The 21,319-nt window shown below is 40.5% G+C and overlaps 1 protein-coding gene across 4 annotated transcripts in view; it reads left to right on the forward strand.

Moving 5' to 3' along the window:
* The first annotated feature begins 1,856 nt into the window (after positions 1-1,856).
* Positions 1,857-21,319, forward strand: part of TEAD1 (TEA domain transcription factor 1) — a 161,547-nt gene continuing 142,084 nt past the window's right edge. For 2 of the 4 annotated variants that reach the window (XM_086749006.1, XM_086749010.1), the window contains exons 1-2: positions 1,857-2,065; positions 2,689-2,829. The gene's annotated coding sequence lies outside the window, so the exon portion shown is untranslated. Of the gene's footprint in view, positions 2,066-2,637; positions 2,830-19,107; positions 19,199-21,319 lie in introns of those variants that run through there. The other 2 variants (XM_086749007.1, XM_086749008.1) reach the window with 2 other exon arrangements.

Below are 21,319 nucleotides of genomic sequence, written 5' to 3' on the forward strand. Positions count from 1 at the left end.
CTAAAAAAATCTATGGTATAGGTGTTAGGGGGCAATACTTTTTTCCCATTTTTCTGTTCCAGCTTTGGAAGAGAGTTGGTAAAATTTGGGTACACTCAAGAGATTATGCAAAGACTTGCAGAGACATCTGCAAAGTGACTAAATTTTAGAAATTGTGCAGGCACGTAGACACTTACTAGACAATATTACTAGACCTATTTGGAAAGAAGGAGGGGAAGAGAAAACAAATTCTGTGTGTGTGAGGGCGTTCCTTGTAGCCTGCTTTGGGTGGAAATTTTTCAGCCAGTATGGAACAGCGTGGGGGAAAAAGTATCCTAAAATATGTTCATTTTCGCGTTCTCCCAATCCTTTGACCAACACCTTCCGAAACTTTGGCTTCATTTGATACAGTTACTGGTTGCATGCCATTTCTGTAGGGTTGGGCTTTAGTAGATTTCAGTCAGTATAATTCGTGTGATCAGTGGGAATGCTGCATCTTCTGCTTGCACTGCCTATCATACACGCTCTGTGCATGGTCCACAAAGGTAAAAAGCAGCCACAGCCTCTGTGTGAACTGCAACGTGAGCTTTAAGTGACTCGTTTCCAAGAGGCTCGTGGGTCAGTCACTGGCTAGAATGGTGGCTGTTATCAGCATGGCTGTCTCACAAGGTCGGTACCAGGAAAGCACTGGGACGAGCATGTTTCTGGTGTTCACAGAGAGACATGTTCTGCATCTTTTCTTAATGTCATACACAAGTAATATACAGGGCATTTATTGTGAATTCCACCCGCATCCCATGAAGCTACATGTGATGTGAGCACGTTAGTGCTGTCTGATGACATCAATATGTAGTTCTTCTGAAGCTGTAATGTGATTTTCTGACATCTCCAAAAGTGGTAGCCCTGCTGGGCAAACTTTCAAAGGTAGATAGAAATGTATGTTTGCACATCAAAATAGGCAATTTATTTCACAAACAGGCACCGAGGTGTCCAGTCATCCATTTTGCTTATGCAAATATGAGTTTTCACAAGCACAACAGCTGTGCCTGCCTTGTGATTGTTTCCATAAGGTAGCAGATTGTTAACCGAAGGAGGCATGCCCTATGGTAACGCTTGGGAGCGCTTCTGCGGGATGGGTTGCGCCAGTACAAGAAGGGTAAAGACAGTCTAACAGCACTTAGTCTTACAAGTGGAGTGGTGCAAAACTTGCATTGTGAAATCTGGAGCTGGGGCCAGTTTTGTGAGAAAGGTTGTGACTTCGATTCAGGGTGAAGACTGTGAATGCCTGGGCCATGCTGTGTCCACGTTGATTTGGGGCATGATGTGTACGAAGGCTTCCCGCTCACCCCCTGCTGCAGGGCTCTGTTGGGTCCTGGGGTGATGCGGGTGCACAGGCTCCTGCGCTCCCTTGGGACTGGCAGGGGGTTGTTTGCAGAGGGCTCTGAGGTGCACCCAGAGGTTGGGTTGGGTTGGATGTGCGTGTGGGTGAGTTGGCCTTCCCACCCACCCGGGCCCAGCTCCTGTAGCCCCTTGCAGACTCCTGTTGCAACCCCTGACTGCGCAACCCTGCTGCAAAGCACTGCAGACCCCCGTCGCAAGCCCTGTTGCCCAGCAGGACAGACGCCAGGCGGACAACTCCGCACCCCAAACCCCGACTCCCCTCCCGCCGGGCCCCCTCCCGCGGGCTCCCCTATGAGGTCAGCGCGGCGCGCAGGCCCCGCCCGCCGCCCCGCCCCGCCCGCCCGCGGCCGCAGGGGGCGGCGGGCCGCGCTCCGCCCCGCGGCCGCCCCGCTCCCGCGTTCATTTCATTCCTCCCCTCATTCCGCGCATTCCTCGCATCGCTGGCGCCGCGCAGCCCGGCCGGGAGCCCGGCCCGCCCCGCCGCCGGCCGGGCAGCAACTCATCCTCCGAGGGCTCCGTCCGCCGGCCCGCGGCAACCTACCGCCGCGGTATAAATAGCCTAAGCGGCTGATTAAAAATAGGCGCGGGGCCATAAATAGCCGGGGCGGCCCGGGGGCGGCGGGCGAAGTTTACCGTCGGAGCGCGGCGCGCTGGCGGTGCGCGGAGGGGGGGCGGCGGCGCGTAGGTAAGAGGGGGCCGCGGGCGCGCACGCCGCGCCGCCGGCGCTTTGTGCGGCGGGGCCGGGGAGGAAAGGGGGGAGGAGGAGGTGGGGTGGGGGGAGTCGGTCCCGGGCCGAGGGGGCCCCCGCAGGTGCCGGGGCAAGGCGGGAGAGGGGCCGCGGCAGGGGCAGAAGTTGTTTCCCGCGGAGTTTGTGCCGCTGCGGGGCCGCGGCCGGAGCTGCAACAGGCGGCTGCTGCTGCCCGCCCCGCGCCGCTCCGCTCCCCCGCGCCGCCGCTCGCCCCGAGTTGCCTGAGTCACCGCTCTGCCGCCGGGCGCGCACACGCGGGCGCGCACACCACACTCACACACACACACGCGCGCGCGCACCGATCCTCGGCATTTTTCACATTTTTTTTTTTTTTCCACGGGGAAGCAAGAAGTTGGGAACAGCCCCGGGCGCGCCGCAGACGCTCGCAGCCCTCCGGAGCGATCCCCCGGCGGTGCGGGCTGCCGAGCGGCCCGGCCCGCAGCTCGCCTCGTTGCGCTGCCCTGCCGTGCCCCGAGTTTTGCTTTCTTTCCCCCCTTTTATTTTCCTCTAAAAGATGAAAGGAGGAATGTCCTTTTTCGCTACTTCTTCTCCTTCTCCAGAGCCGCTGCTGCCGCTGCTGCTGGTTAATTGCACATTCAAGTGGAAAATTTTCAGGAGTCAGCAGAAACATTGTATCCAAAAAAGACAAAGTCGCAGTTACAACAACACCGAGAAGACTGTCCCTGGAAAACTTCCTTTCGGTAGGAACCATAGGGGTGTTTTTTTTGTTTTTGTTGTTGTTTGTTTGTTTTAAATTTTTTTTTTTTTATTTATCCGTGAGGTTTTAAAGAGATCTATTCTACAGATGTCCACAGTGCTGATGCGGAGGGCCGGTGGCAGCCTTTGTTCACAGAAGGAGCGTTTTCAAAGGAAGTGCACTCCTAAGGGGGAGGGAAAAAGTTATACAGTACGGCTTTTGTAACAAAATTAAAACAATGCGGCCCCCTCCAAACAACTCAACAAAAACAACGAGGAGAAATAAAGAGAGAGGGAAAAAAAAAATCTCTCTTTTCACCAAGTAAAAAAGTTTGTGCTCCTGCCTCAGTTGAACATAATCCTAGTAATGATTTTTCTTCTCTTGAAATCTGTTTTAAGTTGAATGGTGTTACAGTATAAAAATATTTATGAAACAATGAAATACCAGCCACCCATGTTTCTCAGGAGAGTTGTTAACTTATTAGAAACAAGTGGCTGCCTTTGATATGAAGAAATGAAAAGTGACCTCCAGAAGTGCTGGAAAGTTAGGGAGCAGTTCTGCTCTACGCTTGCGGAATGTAAATGGCTCCCAGTATTTTTTAACTCTTCGTTGTTGAACACCCTCTGGGAAAGAAAGGCCAAGACACATCAGATTGTACTGGCATTTTCTGACCTAAAATGGTATATATGAGAAATGTAAGCTGAAATGGCAGAGCCTTGGGGAAAAAAAGTACCTACACAGCTGTATTCCTGCCTAACAGAAGCATATTTGCTTTCCCTTAGTGCTGATAAAGTTTAGAAATGCAATATTGCCAGTTAGCGGTTTTACAGAGATATCTAAATTAGATAATGGCAAAGTTTGGAGCTGTACGGATAAAATACTGTTTTCTCTAGCTGAACGTTCAGTTATTATGCGGTACATCTAATATGGAAATCTCTGTGGGAATGCCTCTTACAGGAAAATTCATGTAAATGACTAAGTGCTACCTGCAATTGAATATGAAAACAAAAATGATTATAATTACATTAGGACTTAATTTAAAATTATGTAGGATTCTTCTTAGAACCCTAGATTGGGAATGCGTGTCTGTAATGTATGATGTATTCTCTCTCTATAAATAGTTGGGGAATACCATTACAGGGATGTTAGACTGTACTGATGGTAAGATGGTGCTATCAAAAATGACACAGACTTATATATGAAATTACTTCTGGGAGCAGGAAAGAAACATGCATTTTTGCTTGTATATGTGTGTGTGGTTTTATACTTTATATACACACACACATGTACTTTATTTTGGAATAGAAATACAGGAATTAATACAGTGAACGTTCTTAAAACACAAAACTGAAGGTTTTATATTTGGGTCACGTTTTGAACTTGCAAGGTTTTAAAATCAACTTTTTGAAATTATTTTCATTAAGGGTAAACTTTTTTGAGGTGCATTTATTTTTCACCTTTGTGGTAGTACATGTCTTTTCACACTGCACTGATTTTTAATTAGATTGTACGGCACTTTCTATACCAGTAGGGATAATTCTGTTTTTTGTCTGCTACGGGTTTTTATCAGCTGACCAAGCAGAAATTTTGGATGCAAAGGATTTATTAAAATTTTTCTTCTTAGTAATCTAGAAATACCTTTGGAAAGTGCTTTATTGCTAGACATGTTATGTGTATTTTGAGCATCAGTTTTACATGCGCTGCTTTGGTGAAGTAAATATTATTAGCCTTTGCACCCAGGAGAGTATAACAACAGCTCTTGAGATTCAAATTACGGTTTTATATTCTGTACAGTTTCTTAGTGCTGAGTAGGATCTGTGTGAGCAGAGGCAAAAATTTTTATTTGACAGGAGTCTTAGTAAAGACAGACTTTGTATAAAGGAGTTTTAATTAAATGGCTAAAAAAGAACAACAGAAACTTAATTATGAACTAGACCCGCCATGAGTTTCCAGCTGAGAAATGATAGTGTATTGTGATGTGTGGAGATGTATAAGCATGTGTGTAACATGTTTGGTATAATTTGTAAGTAGTGTTTTTTTGTTGTTCTTGCTGGACAGTGTAGTGGTTTTGGATATCGTTAAAGTGGTTTTTAGGCTAGCTTTGTCCATGCCTGAGAAAGTTCAGCTCAGTTGTGTCACATGCAGAGGAAAAACGATTTCTTCCTTCTTTTTCTTTAAGTTACCTTTGTAGGTCGTATTGTAAGCAAATTTTCAAGATATAGTACAGGCAAAAGTGTAATAAAGACTCTTGGAGCTAGAGAGAAATTCTGGTGTCTTTCACTTAACAAAAAGTGAAAGGTAAAAATATGTAGTTGTGTATTATGATATAGCTGTCAGTTTTCAATCTATAAAGTAGGATGGTTACACTGTTGGAACAGCTTCACTAGAAGTAATCTGATTTTATTGGAAGGTGCCTAAGACTGTTTCCAAAACACAAAGATCTTGTGTACAGTTCTGAGTGTGTGTGCTTCTGAGAAGGTTACCTTCAAACATGATGGTTTCTGACTGTATATACACTCGCATACATCACTCTTTTCACCTGGTATTTCTTTGTGACGTTAGTATTAATGCTATATCTTTCCAGACATGGTTTAAAAACTGTCTTTCTGAAGTGATTCCATTTATTTGAGAAGAAAAGGTTTGCTAGATCCAGTCCTTACTCAGGTTAAAGTGACTGGGATGACTCATATGAATAAACATTCGCTGGATCAAATACTAAGATATTTACAGCATATGCTTTATGTACATGGTTAGTATGATATTTGATGTCTAAAGAAGGACATGGGTGCTATTCTGTATCTTTGACTAAAAAGAATATCAGATTTGACGCACATACTTTTTCAAATTTTTGTACGGGGCTTATATTCTACTTTGCTTGTAATCTGTCTAAAACTTGCAGGCAAATTTTTATTAAAAGTTGGTCACTCATTCCATTTCTGCTCTTATTCACAGTGTGTGCAAATATGAGATGAGGGCTGACTTTTTAAAAATCTGGTCTAAATTCAGGTTAATTTCATCGACTTCATATGGCCTGTTGCTATATTATGTTAGCTGTAACGAGGATGGAAACTGGCCCTTTAAACTTGATTTTGAAATTCCGAGTTCATCAGAGGGACCTACTTTTGCATGAGAGAAATCGTAGTTACTTTTTTTTCCCTGGGATTTGAGATTTAACTGCTGTCTTGTCACCCTGCAGCACTTTGCCATTAGTGCTTGCCTCCAGTAGGAATGTTTTATATTCCTTAAACTACAGTCATTTACTATTTAAAAAAAAAAAAAAATTGTTGACAATTTTTTTTAGAACCTGCAAGAGGTAAATCATCTCCCTGAAAGAAACGGCTGTTAGAGGTTTTGTGGCAGTTTGTGCAAGTACTGTATAATTTAAATTATGTCCTGTGATATATGAACAGATTAATGGCATTATTTATTGTAAAGCCAACTGACTCTAAGCCACACTGAAGACACATTTTTAGAAGAAAAATCTCTGCCATAAATTCCCACTTTATAACCATATCTTGCTCTCTGTTCTTGCACAAAACTCCTTTTGACTTTTGCAAGTGGAATAAGGATGGAATAATATTTCCTGGAATAATTTTATGTTTGGTTTTAATGATTGCTCATTTCCAAAACATAAGAGAGTGAAAAGTTGCAGACTTCAATCCTTTGAAGCACCAACTTCAAATCCGCTCCTCAAATTTGTCGCATAAAATTCAGCTAGGAGTTTTCTAATTTAATACCCTGAACCTCTCTTGTTTTTGTATGAAATCCTGATCCCATTGCGATCACTTGAGCTTTATCTTGTTATTGATAAGGACAAAATTTCTCTCTGTGTGCATGCAGATTCCGCAACTTTTATACTATATCAATTCCTTAATGTTCCACTGGATTTATATTAATTTTAAAACACACAGATTGAAGAAGCGGAGTGAAGAGAAAGAAGGCAACAAGCCTGTGTCAAAAATGTGGCTCCTAACAACTAATTTGAGATATTCCACACAGGAAGTCTATGAATGTCTCAGAGAGTAACTCATCATGTGCTACATGCCCTTCGTTGTTAGATGACTTTCTGTACATACGTCAAGAACACGATGAAAATCCGCAGTGTGTAAAGGGTTTATAGACGCTTGCCCGGTTGGTGCAGGGCTGCAACCCCGTTTCCTAGTCCCTCCAGCTTGTGTCTGAGCTCCTCAGAGGCAGCCCGTTTTAGTTTGGCTCTTGTCCAGTCAAAGGTATCACCTACAACTTTTTGTTCTTTGTCTTCTAGTCATTGTTTACTGGGACAACGTGATTACTCCCTCTGCATCCTGTTGTACCTTTCCAAATGGCCTTCTTAGATTTCTAGCTCTTATTAACTCCTCACAAAACTCCCGAATCGGAGACAGTCTGTGTGGCAGCAGAAGCAGATGAGCAGAAAATACAAGTTTATTTGCTAGCAGATCAGAAGGTAGAACGTGAAATCTCTGCTGGGAGGGGCAAGGAAAGTTTTTAGGATTATGTGTAAAACTATTAAAATGCTATTGACTGGGAATCTAAAACAATGATGAGTGCTGTTGTTTTTACAGATACATGAACTGAAAACTGCTGCTAATGATGGGAAATGTTAATTATGTGAGAACATATTGAACTTATATTCTCTGGCATGAACTTTTTTAAATGCATCAACTGTACTGCCTTTTATGCGCACAGCTTTCTAATTATCATAATTCAGTACAGCTCTGGCTTTTGGAAAGAGTTCAAGTGCAATCTCAACTTAACATGAAAGGAGGGTTTTTTTTTTTTAAACTGAGAATGTTCAAGAACAATTTGAAAAGATAATAAAAAAATGCTACATACTTAGCTGGGTATAAGTCAGAAAATAAATATGTTCCCATAACTGCCTATCAAAGCAGAACAGATTATTAGAACAGAAAGTTACCTATTTTTCTCATTACGTCTTTCACACTGCTACAGAACACAACTAAAACCACATTTTCATAATTGAATACCATAGACAGACCTACTATATATTGATTGATAGTAGTTTTTATTTTGTCAATTTTTGAAATGATTTAGTCGAATACTATGTTGTTATTAAAATATTTTCCCTCAAATAGTATGTAAGTAACAAAGATTTCATTTTCTTAAATAAAGCAAGAAGAAAGCTTTTGTAATTCGGTATAAACAGATTGTGTTTCTGTAACATTTTAAAGTCCCTCTGTAAATCTTCCTTATCTATCAGTATTCACACCTTTTCTTCGTGGAGCTTCACGGGGCTGTAAATACCAAGTCTTTCTAAAGATTTCAAAAGTGTAGGTTTTTTTTTAATGAGGAGAAAATAAATTAAATTTAACTTGAAGTTGAATTATCTTTTCACAGATTTTTTTATTTGTTTTTTTTTTTTGTATGTGATCAAATTGTTAGCTTCCACCCTTCCATTTTATGCAGCTTCTAGCTGAAAAATAATCTGAATGGTTTTTTCATACTTGTCTTTTCCTTTACTACAGTACATGCTACATTTCTAAAATGCAAAGAAAGCCCCAGTGAAACAAAATGACTTCATTTGAGCTGGCATTTAAGAGCAGAATTCACTTCCATAGTGCTGAAATAAAAGAAGCCAAGTGTTTTAAATAGCCACTCCCCTAGGCCAGAGTGTTTTTAGAAAAGCTCATTGTCTAGATTTGAGCTGTAGCAGTATGCCTGCCTCTGTTAAATCTCCTGATCCAGACAGCTCGATTTCTAAAGTTGACATCTGGTTTACTCTTTGTTCACCTGTTTAAAAAAAAAAAAATGCAAATAGGCGAGTGCACCATTGCCCTAGAGCTCTGCAAAAAGAAAAAAAAAATGCTGTGACAGTTTGTCAGATAGTGCTTCCAGTCCAAGACTGCAGTAGCCTATTGTTATGCCAGCAACAGGCAACAGAAGTTGTGGCACCATATGGCTAGTATATGCTTCAGATAAGCTATCTGTTAATTTAGCTTATCAGTAGCGTTTTGATATGCTTCATGTTTGAATCGCCAACCAGTATGGCCTTGGGTATTTTTTGGTGCCAAATTATTCCTTAACATTATAGACATCACAGTTATTCCCTTGGTGGAATCTCTCTCCGTTCATTCACCTCATGGTGCCCTGAACAATTGTGCTTATTTTTGGAATTAGCTGGCATGTTTTTTTACATGGTTGTCTTTCTGTTAGGAGATTATAATTCAAGAATGACATTTTGGTTTTGAGGAGAGAAAATGTCAGAACAGACTTTGGAAGAAAGGTAAATTCATAGAGGTTTGGTGGATTAAAGCCCCTGTTATGTGTATCTCAATTTAAAAATATATAGTTAAAATATATATAATTAATGGGAGAAAGGAAATTTTATTTCTATTTAATCCACCACCACCATGCATACACACTTTTTGTCCTAAAGCTAGTTTACAGTTTAAAATAAAAGGCAAAACTCTGTAAACAGTTTCATTTTCCACATCCCTGATTTTACCTTTATTCTTTCAAAAAAATTAAACTTTAAAAATAATTGTGTCCCTATATCTGCTGTCAGCTGATCTTTGAAGATTTTCATTTTTTCTGCTTTTTCCACAATCAACTGAAAGTCTTGTAGAAGTCTTGAAGATTCAATGGAAGTTCCTTCATCTTCCCCCCACACCCACCTTTCTGTGGCTGTAATTATTTTGTTGCAGGAAAAGTCTCAAACCATAAATACAGTCTTCCATTCAATGCTGCAGTGCTGTCCTTAGGGTTGGGTCTGCTCGTGTTGCTCTCTGACCTTGCAGCACATTCCTCTGTATCTTCTGCCCTACAGGCTCTGTCTTGCTGTTCCTTGCAGGGCACTGTGTCTGTCTCTGGTTGCCTGGACCCTCTCTGTTCCTCGGCTTACTTGCTCTTGGGCAGCGCTTGATTGAGCTCTCCTTTCTTTGAATCATGGTGGCTTTTTGTTTCTCTACTTTTGCTGTCTATATCACCAGGTCTTCCTTATCCTGTCTCTTCTGCTGCTGCCCGTGGATGTGGTCTCGCTGTTGTGTCTCTTTGCCCATCCCAGTCGCCACACTGCTTACACTCCTTCCTTGCCTGGCTATTGGAAAGAAAGGACCTCTTGTGCTTGTACAATGCCTTTCATGTCCAGGATCCTCAATGACCAATAAAAGAAGCAGATTCTCTCTCAAAGGATTTTACAATCGTCTTTTAAATCTGTTTGGTGACACCACTTTTTTAATAATGAAAGGAGGTCAAAGAGAAGAAAAATTTTCTCCTGTCCCTTTGGAACAGAGTAATGTGACAGTCTGGAACAGCAGCCATTCTTTAATGCCCCACTGAGGTCCACCCAGATGAACTGCATGGAAAAATGCAGGAGCCAGCAGAGCACTTCGGGGCCAACCAGGTGGGAATGAAGCGAGAGGTGATGCTCCCATTACATTGCTCGTGTCCGAGTAAACGTGGACATCTCCAGAAAATGTGAAAGGTTTCCTGCCCTTAGCTTGGCATCTAAGGCTGCTAACAGAGGCTTTTAGTTTCTCCACAGGGACATGAAATCCTAGAGTCTGTCCATTTAGAGCTGGTTCAGGAATCACCTCAAATTTTAAATCTGTTTTGAATTCAGGTTTGAAGTTCAGGTCTATGTTGTGATTCAGATGCAGTTGGATGATAATAGCATTTTTTTGTCTTCTGGCTTATTGCACATTAGACCTGTGATGTCTCATTCTGGTGTGACTGGCGGGAAAATAAGAGAAGAGGTGGGGAAAGGAGAGGTATTGAGACTTCCAATTCTCTGTGAGGCATGTGCGCATCTTCCCTATAAGTAATTTCTGAGTGCTTAACTGTGAGAGGCAATTTTCAGTCCACTAATGCATCTAGTTATCACTTGTAATGAGTATGGTTGTCTTTGGACTGATGGGGCCATTAAAACCTAACTAATCTATGTTTACTTAGTACAATAAGATGCATCTATTGTACCCCAAGGTTGTGGGGTTTTGTTTGTTTGTTTGTTTGTTTGTTTGTTTTTTTGGTTAAGCTTCAAAGCCTGTGAGATTTAGTTGATTTGGTATCTGCTTGACTTGGCTTTACTAGTGTTTCATTGGTTCCAGTCATTGTTTTGTGATAGGAAATCCATAGCTCTAAATAATGTGCATTTTGCTTTTTAAATTGACTATTATTTACGCATAGTGATTTCTTGCTCTGCTTCTTGGCATATTTGCTATATGCTTACTGACCAGTTGTAGATAAGCAGTTGCAGGGGCACATTTGAAAGACAATTTTAAAATGTGCAGCTTCCTATACCAATTCACTTTAGCCTCTAGCGTTAGTAATATTTTTTGTTGGTGAAATAATGACCCGCAAATAACTTTATCTTCCAAAATCTCTAAAACAATACGAAGAAGTCCAACGGACAGTAGAATTATCATAGTTCTTGGTTGCTTGGAAAATTAACTAATATTCTGGCCTCTGAGATTTTGGAAACAAATTAAAGAACCCTTTTTTAGGTAGCAGGCTGCTTTTAATGGTTCTTCTGTATTAAGGAAAGTACAGTATTGTAGGTTATTTATTTCTGGGCATGCAGTACAGGGTGAAGAGCCTGCAATTCAGCTAGCGATGCCTCTGTGCCCTGAGGTAAACTCTATTTCACAAAGGGAATTTTGATTATGGTCTGCTGCTCTGTAGCATAGTGGAGGCTTCAAGAGGCAAGTGGTAAATGCTACCAAAGAAAAGCTGGATTGGAGCCACTGACGTCATCTAAGTAAATCTGCTGTAGGACTATAGCCATAAAATGACTGCCAGCCACTGAGCGCACTTTGGCCTTTTCTTGTCAACTGTTTTAACTGCTGGGTTTTTTTCTCTTTTTTTCTCCAAGCAACATGCATTTTGTTTTCTTTTTTTTTTGTGCTAGTTGTGCACATGGTGAAATATAGAAATGCTAACATATCTTCCCCCACCCGCAACACTGTACATAGTGTGTGAGTAGCTGCAGTCTGCCGTTCAAAAATTAAAAAGTAAACCAGTACTTTTCCATACATGAGCCTCACAGAATTAAGCTTCTATCTCAAGCTATTTTTTAGGTGCAAGAGCCTGGCAGTTCAAGTTACAGCATACTGATGAGATTTGTGTTGTGGGCAAAAAGCATTTTGCTGCACTGGAGGGCATGCCTCCCTCACGAAGAATGGCTGGTTGTGAATTCTGAATTAGCACAAAACGCATGTATTTGTGAGCGCTTAACATCCAGTGTCAGTCATTGCTTGAAAACTGACCTCTGTGGTTCCAGCCACCCCGGAAACAAAACTTTCCTGTTGTTTCAAACACCCAAATGCATTGTTACCAGCCGATCTTTGATGGTACTTTTTATACACAGCTAAAGAAACCACGTGCATTAACAATCGCAGCTCTAGGAGTCACTGATTAATGTGTAGCAGTAGGTGTACGTGTACCTAAGGGTATATCTGAAAATGCAATTGATATCCCACCTGTCCTCCACTTGAAGTTCAGCCGTATCAGGACTGCAACAAAAGTACTTGGGTTTTTGACAGTGGATTTTGAATTCATTGTCAACGTGCTGTTGAAATTATTTTCCAGGAAGTTTAACATTCTATTTTTTTAAAAACAGAGTGCACTGTAAAACACATTTATAATTATTAGCCAGCATGTCCCATGACAGTATTTGTTTACTTGATTTATGTAGGTTTTTTTTTACTTTAAAATAAAAATTAAGCATCACTGTTTTTGAAGTTTGAGTCTTATGATCAGAAATATATTAAAACCAGTATCTTATCCATGAATCATTAGATGAGTCAGTTCCTGAAACCACTACAAGCCTCACAGTTCTTGGCTACGACTGAAAGCAGGAAATCCAGGCTTCAATAACTTCCTTTCCCAGTACTGGCTATAGCAGTGTTAGTGGTTAGTATATGCTGCTTTTGTAAGCAATAGGAAGATGTATGTCTGAGGAACAAAGGCACTCCAGTCAATTTGCTGAAACTGTTTATAATTTGTGGTCTTGATTTGAATGTCAGGATATACTGGCATATACTATGTTTTGTGCTGCAGTACATTTTCCAGCAGTGATATTCAGAATATGAAATAGAGGGAACACACTATAGCACAATTCTTGGACAAAACCCATCTAATCAGTTTACCAGAAAACAGGAAGATATTTTAGTAATACCATCCAACTCCTGAAGAGTAATGGGAATGAGAACTGAACACATAGGAGTAAATTTAAAATGTTTATTTAGCAGTTACTTTGTTTTATGCTTGTGCAACAAACTATTTTTATTTTGTTTCAGTGCTCCAAAAGGGCTTGAAAAAAACCCAACCCAAACTTGGAACTTGTAAAATAAAAACACATGATTTGTTTCTCAGTCTCCTTTTTTGTAGTGAAAACTGTTTGCCTCCTCATAATCAAGGACACATTGATTATCTCTATGTCAGTGGAGCATTGTTGGCTGCAGAATCTCTCTTTAAATGTGGAGTGCCTGTACACTATGACATCCTGCAAGAGGACAGACTATTCCCCTTTTTGGGCTAACTGGGCCAGATTGAGGTTTGGTACAATGTTTTGGTCTTAGTGTGTTTACACCTGGAAAATATTCAACCCTTCTTGTTTTTCTTAAATATTATGGAAGATAGTTTGGTATCTGGTACTTATTATTTGGTTAATTTAACTCTCTAATGAATTAGCAGCTCATAAGAGCCAAACCTACCTTCTTTAATTATTCTTTTTGTTCTTCCCTCCAAAAAATTGTTCATAACAAACTGGGAAGAACACAAGTACTGAGAGCAATGAATTAGCGAGTCACTGCCTTAAAAAGCTACTTTTGACAGCATTGTTTAAACTGTATATGCAGTATTGATTAAAAACAAATACAGAGGTCTTCATTTAAACAGACAGAATGGTTATTGCACATTAACAACATTTTTTGTATTAGATGATACGTAAAATTGCTTTAATAAAGCAAGCTACAAGTTGGATTCTTTCTTAGCTGGTGCAGTTCAGTGTTGGTAAATTGACCTCAGTGTAACTAATGGCCACTTACAGAGTGTTGGAGCCAAATGGCTGACACAGGTGATCCCATACTGGTGTCCAGTGTGGTGCTTTTTCAGTCTTGTATTTGTCAGGCAGTACAAAAAAGGATTGGGCTGGGGAAGGAATGTAGACCACCTTGAAGGCAGCTGGTTGCTGAGATCTTTTCCATGTGGAGACACATATCCATAACAGAGACTTTTCCCACCTCCTCCCTCTGTCTGTACAACTCCATGCTCACGGGAAAGACCCAGAGAGGGTCAATCCCTTGCTCAGACAATGACATTGGAGCCTTTGAGGGACTGTTTTGAGTTATGGGTGAGGTTGCCCCTGAGGGAGAGGATGAGACTCTTCTCTCCTGGTTGCCAGGTTTGTGTCAGCACAGTCTTCGTGGGCGCTTTTCCAATAGCCAATGCCAACTCCCCTTTTTTCCCCACAGTAGGGCTGGTAGCATCCATCCAGGGATAGGGCACGGGATGTTTTGTCATAATGGAGCTATGCCTGACGTGGGTTGCTGGGACCTTTGGCACGGCAGCGAGCACCCAAGCAAGCTGCTTTGTTGATTCCAGGCGACTGAGATTTCCCATAGAATATTTAATGGGATGCTATTGAGCCACAAAGGTGCAGATAGCATTTTAAAAAATGTAAATAGAGAGACTGGTCCATAACTGCATTTCTCATGGCACCAGCTCCTCTGGTACGTAGAGATCTCAGTTTTTGATATTAAATTTCCCCATGTACCTGCTACTCTGTTTCTGGAGGTAAGTCCACATCAGGTGAGGGAGCCCTTTGAAAGAAGGGCTAGAAGCTTACATCGAGGAAAGAGGCTCCTGGGGAGGCATGCATCATTTCTTGCATTTTCTTGGCTGGTTTAAGTGGTGCTTTATTCACAGATGCCGTGCTTAAGCACCAGCTGTTTGTGTACACAGGAGAAGAAGCCTCACTCAGGTGTGTCCCCTCTGCTATGGGGAGCCAGATGCTGATGCTTTAGGGATTGCAGTGTTCAGCATCACACCACCTATTGTGGATTTAATTTACTGCATTGTAATTAACTTCTTGTAATAACAATAATTACAATAATTAACTTACTGAAATAACAAGGATGTTCTTCATGCTGCTTCTGCATGGTGCTTTTGGGACAGAATTTTTTCTTCTTTCTTGTTTTCTTTTTAAGGGAAAATTTAAGCACTTTAGCAGTGGAGAATAGCAGAGAATTTTTACAGGATCAAAGCATACATAAAAGGCACTGTTCATGTTTGTGACCATATGAACTGCAATTTTCTATTAATTAATGTTAAACAACTGATTTTTTAAGAACAAAGAAAAAAACCTTCAAGTGGAATAAGAATGTAAAATTTAGAAGCAGGCTATAGTTGTGCTTGATTTCATTTATTTCAGTTGCAAAGAAATGTAAATGATTTAATATTGTTTTCCTAGTAGAACAGTCCTGAATATGGGAATTGTAATGCATAAGATCTCGAGATACATTTTGATCAAGTTCATGCACTTTAAATGTGTATGAACTGAACATCTTTGTGCTACTATTGATCACAGAGATGTCCTGTTGCTCTAATGTGGATTTTGGTTTGGGATTAGAGGCCTGGGGCTTTGAATTGCTTGCTGTCTGTAGACCAAGTCATCAGTGGCTAGTGATTGATTCATTAATTAAAATCAATTTAAATGGATTTGTAAGCCTCATGTAGCAGATTATCTTATTAACAGCATGAGAAAGGCACTGTGATCTGCAAGGAATGTGTCGCTTTAGATAAAATACAGCACGATTTTTACAGAAGAATTTCATGAATTGCTGTTGCTGTAAGTGATCTATGCAAATGAGCGAGCCTTGCTTAAATCCTACATTAAACAGACTCTTCCTGTTGAACATGTTTGGTTTTTTTTTTTTGTGAGCCTCCTCCAAAAGACTTGACTTTAATCTTAATGTGTGTGTGCATGCACGTGTGTGTGTTTGTGTACATATTCATGGTCACAGAGACATGTTAAGTATTGTTGAGCTTCCGATATATTCTGATATTGGAGATTCTTATTTTTTTCTGAAACATGTCCCTCACCCCATTTAAAAATATCCACAACAAGAAAAAGTAATTCTCTAAATTACTGAAAACAAAATGACAGAAAGAACATCTAATACTGTTTAATCCATGCTCCGCCTGCTCAGCAATACTGTCTGGAGGAGACACTTTGGACAGCTGGAGAGGCCACGCGGGCAGAGGGGACTTCTGGCAGAAGTGAAAGTGTTGAGATGGCAATAAAAGCTTTCCTGGCTGGGAGAGGGGAGGCTCATCTGTCATCTTTGCATTCGTTTTGTAACTTCTTTTTACATCAAGATGTATAGCAAGTCATTCCAAGCATCTCTCTATATATATTAATATGCTCTATGATCAGGCTTCAAGAATATCTAAGCCAATGTGTCAGCAAAATCAATGGGTATTTTGAATTTAGTTTCAAACAGAGCAGGGTTGTTGCCTCCAAATCATAGCCTTGCCCACATCTTTGCAGTAATCTCAATAATGTGTGTACTATCCAATCGGATTTGTAACCCAAGCTTCTACAAGAAAGGAGGTTTTAAACTGCATGCTATGTTGTAGCATCACTTTACATATTTCTTCCCTAGTTCATGTTCTCTGTGCATTTGTGATTAGGGAGCAAACTGAATTAAATGGTGAGATCCCTTTTCCATTACAATGAATCTAGTTTAACTTCCCATTTCCTCTGCTGTATTGTTGAAATGGGGGAATCTGTGAAAACAGGCAGTAATAAATAATTGATGTCAACTGAAAAATTTTAATGAACTTATTAAAAAAAACCCAAAACCGCTACTATCATATAGCTCTTAATTGCCTCAGATACATCATCCATTCAATGTGTTGGCAATTCTTCAAAGCAAAGTGTTGTTCATGAGGGGTTTTTTTTTGTTAGATAATCTTACTGTGATTGGCAGTATAGGTTATGAATCTTTACCCAAAAAATGTTGGAAACTGGACTGACAAAACCAGGTTTTGGAGAAATTAAATGCATTGCCTGAGATGTGTGGAACTTGCCCTGCTAGAAAGCTTTTTCATTGCTTGTGGAAACTTGAACAAGGGTACTGAGGTGGATGTTGGTCTCTTCTCCCAAGTAACAAGTGATAGGACAGGAGGAAACAGCCTCAAATTGCACCAGGGGAGGTTTAGATTGGATATTAGGAAAAATTTCTTCATTGAAAGAGTTGTCAGGCACTGTAACGGGCTGCTCAGGGAAGTGGTTGAGTCACCATTCCTGGAGGTATTTAAAAGGTGTGTAGATGTGGTGCTTAGGACATTGTTTAGTGGTGGCCTTGGCAGTGTTAGGTTTATGGTTGGACTTGATGATCTTAAAGGTCTTTTCCAACCTAAATGATTCTATTATTCTAAAGTGTTTGGGAGATGTGATATTTTAAAATAAGTGTATTTTACTCATTTGGCTTGCAAGAAAGCATTGTGGTGACCTCCAGTTTACTCCAGAGTTATCTCTTGATATTCTTTGGGTTTTGACTTTGGAGGATGGGTGATTCACCTTACCATGCACGTGGGCATGTTGCCAGCCCGCTGCCTATTAATGGCTCCAGGAAGAAGTTTGGAGGACGATTCAGAAGCACACAAGAACAGTGATTCAGAAGCGCACAAGAACAGTGCAAACTACCAAAACAGCAGCTCTTGAGGCTCCTCAGTGCACATGTACACCTTCCAAAAAGCCCGTGTGGCCTGCCGCACTAGTCCCTTCTCTGAGTCTGTGGTTGGTACAGATGTGTTAGCATGGAGGTTTGTGGCTGTGTCCTGCTGGGTCGCTTGACTCTGGGAACTTGGAAGCTAGCACTGAAATCCTGGGTGTGACAAGTTATTTCATCTGGACACAGCCCTTGAGTCCAGGGAGAAAGCCTTCTTCCTCTGACGTACATTAGCTCTTACACTAGTGTGCCAATTTGAAATTAGAGTAGTCATGCAATAATTATTTATTTTGTGAACCCTTTGTTTTGGGAAGGAGCAAGGAGACTCTTGAACTTAGAGTAAATGTGCTGAGCAGTAGCATTTTTTTACAAATGAGAGAAGAGAGTAAGGCAGGACAGAAGTAGGACGTAGCCCCCTCAAAGTGGCGAACTTGCAGAAAGGTAACTCCAAGGTAGAAGACATAGGCCATGACTGCCAGCTCTCTCTTCTAGTACTGAATAATATATGGAAGTGCCTTGTCCTTTCCTTCAGCTGCTTCATCTTACACATCCAGTTCCTCAGTTGTAGAAACACAATTTCAATTAATTGACTTCCTTCAGTTCAATTTCTACGATAGGGTTTTGGCTAAAAGGAAAAGGGCAGCATTGGGGAATAGCTTTTAAATAGCGTACTGCATAACCCTGCCATTATGACTTCAGGGAATATTTTCCATTCCGCATTTGTCTATAATGTGAATCTCAGTGACATCTGTCTTGTATTAAGGCTGCAATGTTTTTTTGTATGTATGTTGCAAATCTTGTGAAATGTTTTTTATTCTTGCAAATTATAAATAGTTCAGTTGGCTCAACTATCCCTTTTGTAAGCACGTGAGTTTTTTATAATAAGACATAGTTATGGGGCAGTGTTGTACGAAATGCAATTGAGTTGTACAGTAATAAAATTTCCATGGTGTTCTAGGAAGGTCAGTGGTATGCCATTAATTGCTGGACTGATGATGGGTGCTGGGTAGGAAGCGTTGCTGCCCTAGACACTAAATATAATAATGAAGCTCAGGGGTTAGTATTAAAAGCATGGAAAATACATGACTGTCATTAACACAGAATTTGTTCTGATGCTTATTTTAACAACACTACCACAGATGTAGGTTTATGCCTTAGTGTTCCGCTTGCAATTTATAGTTTGCATCTTCAAGGAAAGTGTCTGTTCCGAAGCTTGGGGGATGTGGCCCAATTTAAGAGGACTCAGTGCTTAATTTGTTGCTAAAATTTTGGTACTTGGTAAGCCAGTCTTACTAAAGAAAGCTTCTAGTTCTCTGTATGTTCAGAGGAGAGAGCTGTGTGCCTTTGAAGGCTTCCAGAGGGAGATCCTTGCTATCCACCCTCTGTGCCTAAATTGAGGTGGATGGCATCTCCCTTGTTTGAAAAGGGAAAAGTAGGAGTTTTCTTGGCTGTGATAAGGTATGGAAATTCAGGTGTGCATTTGAGCATCTCACTCTTTTGAATGCCTGGGTTATCTTTGTCTGTTTTATACTGTAGCTGCCCTTTCCTGGCCTAACGGAAGTATGGAAGTATTGCTGGGCAAAGAAGAAGGGAAAGCTCTGCAAAATAAGAAAGAATGTGTATTTGAAAGGTGCCTGATTTAACTGCACCTGCAAACCCTGGTTTTTCAGGCTTAGCAAGGTATTTCTTATTTACTTATAAGTATTTAGAAGAACTGTAGAAAAGTCAAAATGTTAATGTTTACTTTTCCTCTTTTTACAATGCAGTCCTGTGAATGCAGCCTGCCAGATCTTATTGTATTTAATTCTGCTGCCATGCCATGAGGCTGACTTAGACAACTGGAGAGCGTTTAAAATATACTGTGTGGTCGATTCTGGTGCGTGAAACTCTCGTAGCACACTTGTTATAGTGTGATGAAAACAAGGCATAATTACAAGGAGCACAGACTGAATATTCTGCTGGAATAGGCCAGCTTGAACACAAAATGTCATAACTGTGAAGACTGGGGGGAAATCTTGGCTTCAAAGAAGTCAAAGTCGTAAATGAATGGAGTCTCCTCCACTTACATTTACAGTTTTATTCACAAAGAGTCTTTTAGAGCAGCCTTCGCTCACTGGCAAACAGAATAAAGAAATTAAGGAAAATTCAGATGACTATTTGTCAGTTTGATGTCTGTCCCCGATTTTAATCAAGTAGATTTAGTTGAACTCATGGCCCTCATTAGACAAACTGCCAAAGATGATAATTGCTTTTGTTTCTCCTCTGATTTTAAATGTGCACATTTTATGGGAGGATCAGTTGGTATTAATATAAAAAGGCCAGTTTGCCTGGGCTTAGTCCATCTTTGTAAGAGCCATGACTTGGAAATAGGAGAATGGTTCCCCATGGAATGCTGCTGCTGCTGAAGGCATTGAAACCTGTTGTGAATCCCTGTGGCAAAGTGCTGTGGGAAATAATAAATTAATGTTTCAACACAGGCTGTGGAAGTGTTCATAGATACTTCAGTAGAACAAAAACTTTTAAAGTAATGTTTTAGAGGACTTACCATTCCCCTTGCAGACAAAACTTCAGTAAATAAAATTGCTGTAGGTTCAAAATAGATAGAAAGCTTAAAAATAATTTGCAACTTATATATATAATATACCAATTATATAATATACCAATTCTTATCTACCCATGTTTATAGTGATTGGATTAAAGCTCTTCTAATCTGGTGATTTTAACATGCCTGGGGAATTTCTTTACTGCTTCTGGAAAGAAAGGTGATCATGTGATTAAGGCACAAGTCAGGGGGCAGAGATTTGCATTTGGTTTCTGGGGCAGAGTTGAGTGAGGAAGCCAAGAGAAGTGTTCATTGCTCAGATTACTAGTATAGGGACAGTTGGGGGAAAAATCAGAGAAAAATCCATCTTGTTGCACTGGATGTGTGAGTTAATATCTCCAAAGTCCTTTTATATACCTATGTGGAAAGTGCTGTCAGTATAAGTGATTGTTTCTGAGACAGAGATTTCCCTACTTTACTTTACACAGTTTTCCGTAATTGGCTTGGAGTGGTGAGATTGACTGTAATTAAGTCTCATAATTAATTAATATGAGAAAGCTTACGCAAAAGCAGAATAAGTATTTGAGATTTCATGATTTGTTCCCTTCTGTAAAATTGGAGTAATAATACCTTGTTACTTAATGCTGTAAGCAATAATTGAGTAATAGTTATAAAGTGCTTTATTATGAAAATGTATGTAAAGAACCGTTTTTAAGCGGTGAAACTGATGCAGGTCTCAGTCCTTGCAGAAAAGCTGATTCTTCTCTGAAGTAACAAGCTGAAACTGGTATCCCAGGACCAGAAGAAATATCAAGTCAGTATTCAAGGCTGCTCCCAGAATGATCACAGCTTTTTGAAATATTCTTTCTGAGGACTTGTCTTTTTTTTTCTTTTTAATTTAAATAACAGTAAAAATTCACTACTCAGAGGCGTAATAACAGTGATTTAGACTTCCCACTATACTAACAGTCACCAAACAGGCAAAATAATAATATACATAATTTAGGACATAAAATCTCCGAGCATATTTTATGATGAACTGTTAATAGACTGCTTTCATCGCATGCAGCAATACCAGATCCATGAGGATAAGGCAACCTACAGAGCCCCCTGGATCCCTTTCTGAGCATGACCTGTCAGCAGCTTTTCTTTCTTCTTTTTGCATTTGTAAAATTGAGTACAGGTATTGACCTGGCATTCACGCCATTGATTAGACACCAAATGTAAACCAAGGGCTGCCAGTGAATGTCTGTCTAGCA

Source organism: Chlamydotis macqueenii, chromosome 5, assembly GCF_036417535.1.
Source record: "Chlamydotis macqueenii isolate bChlMac1 chromosome 5, bChlMac1.mat, whole genome shotgun sequence".
Lineage (NCBI taxonomy): Eukaryota > Metazoa > Chordata > Aves > Otidiformes > Otididae > Chlamydotis > Chlamydotis macqueenii.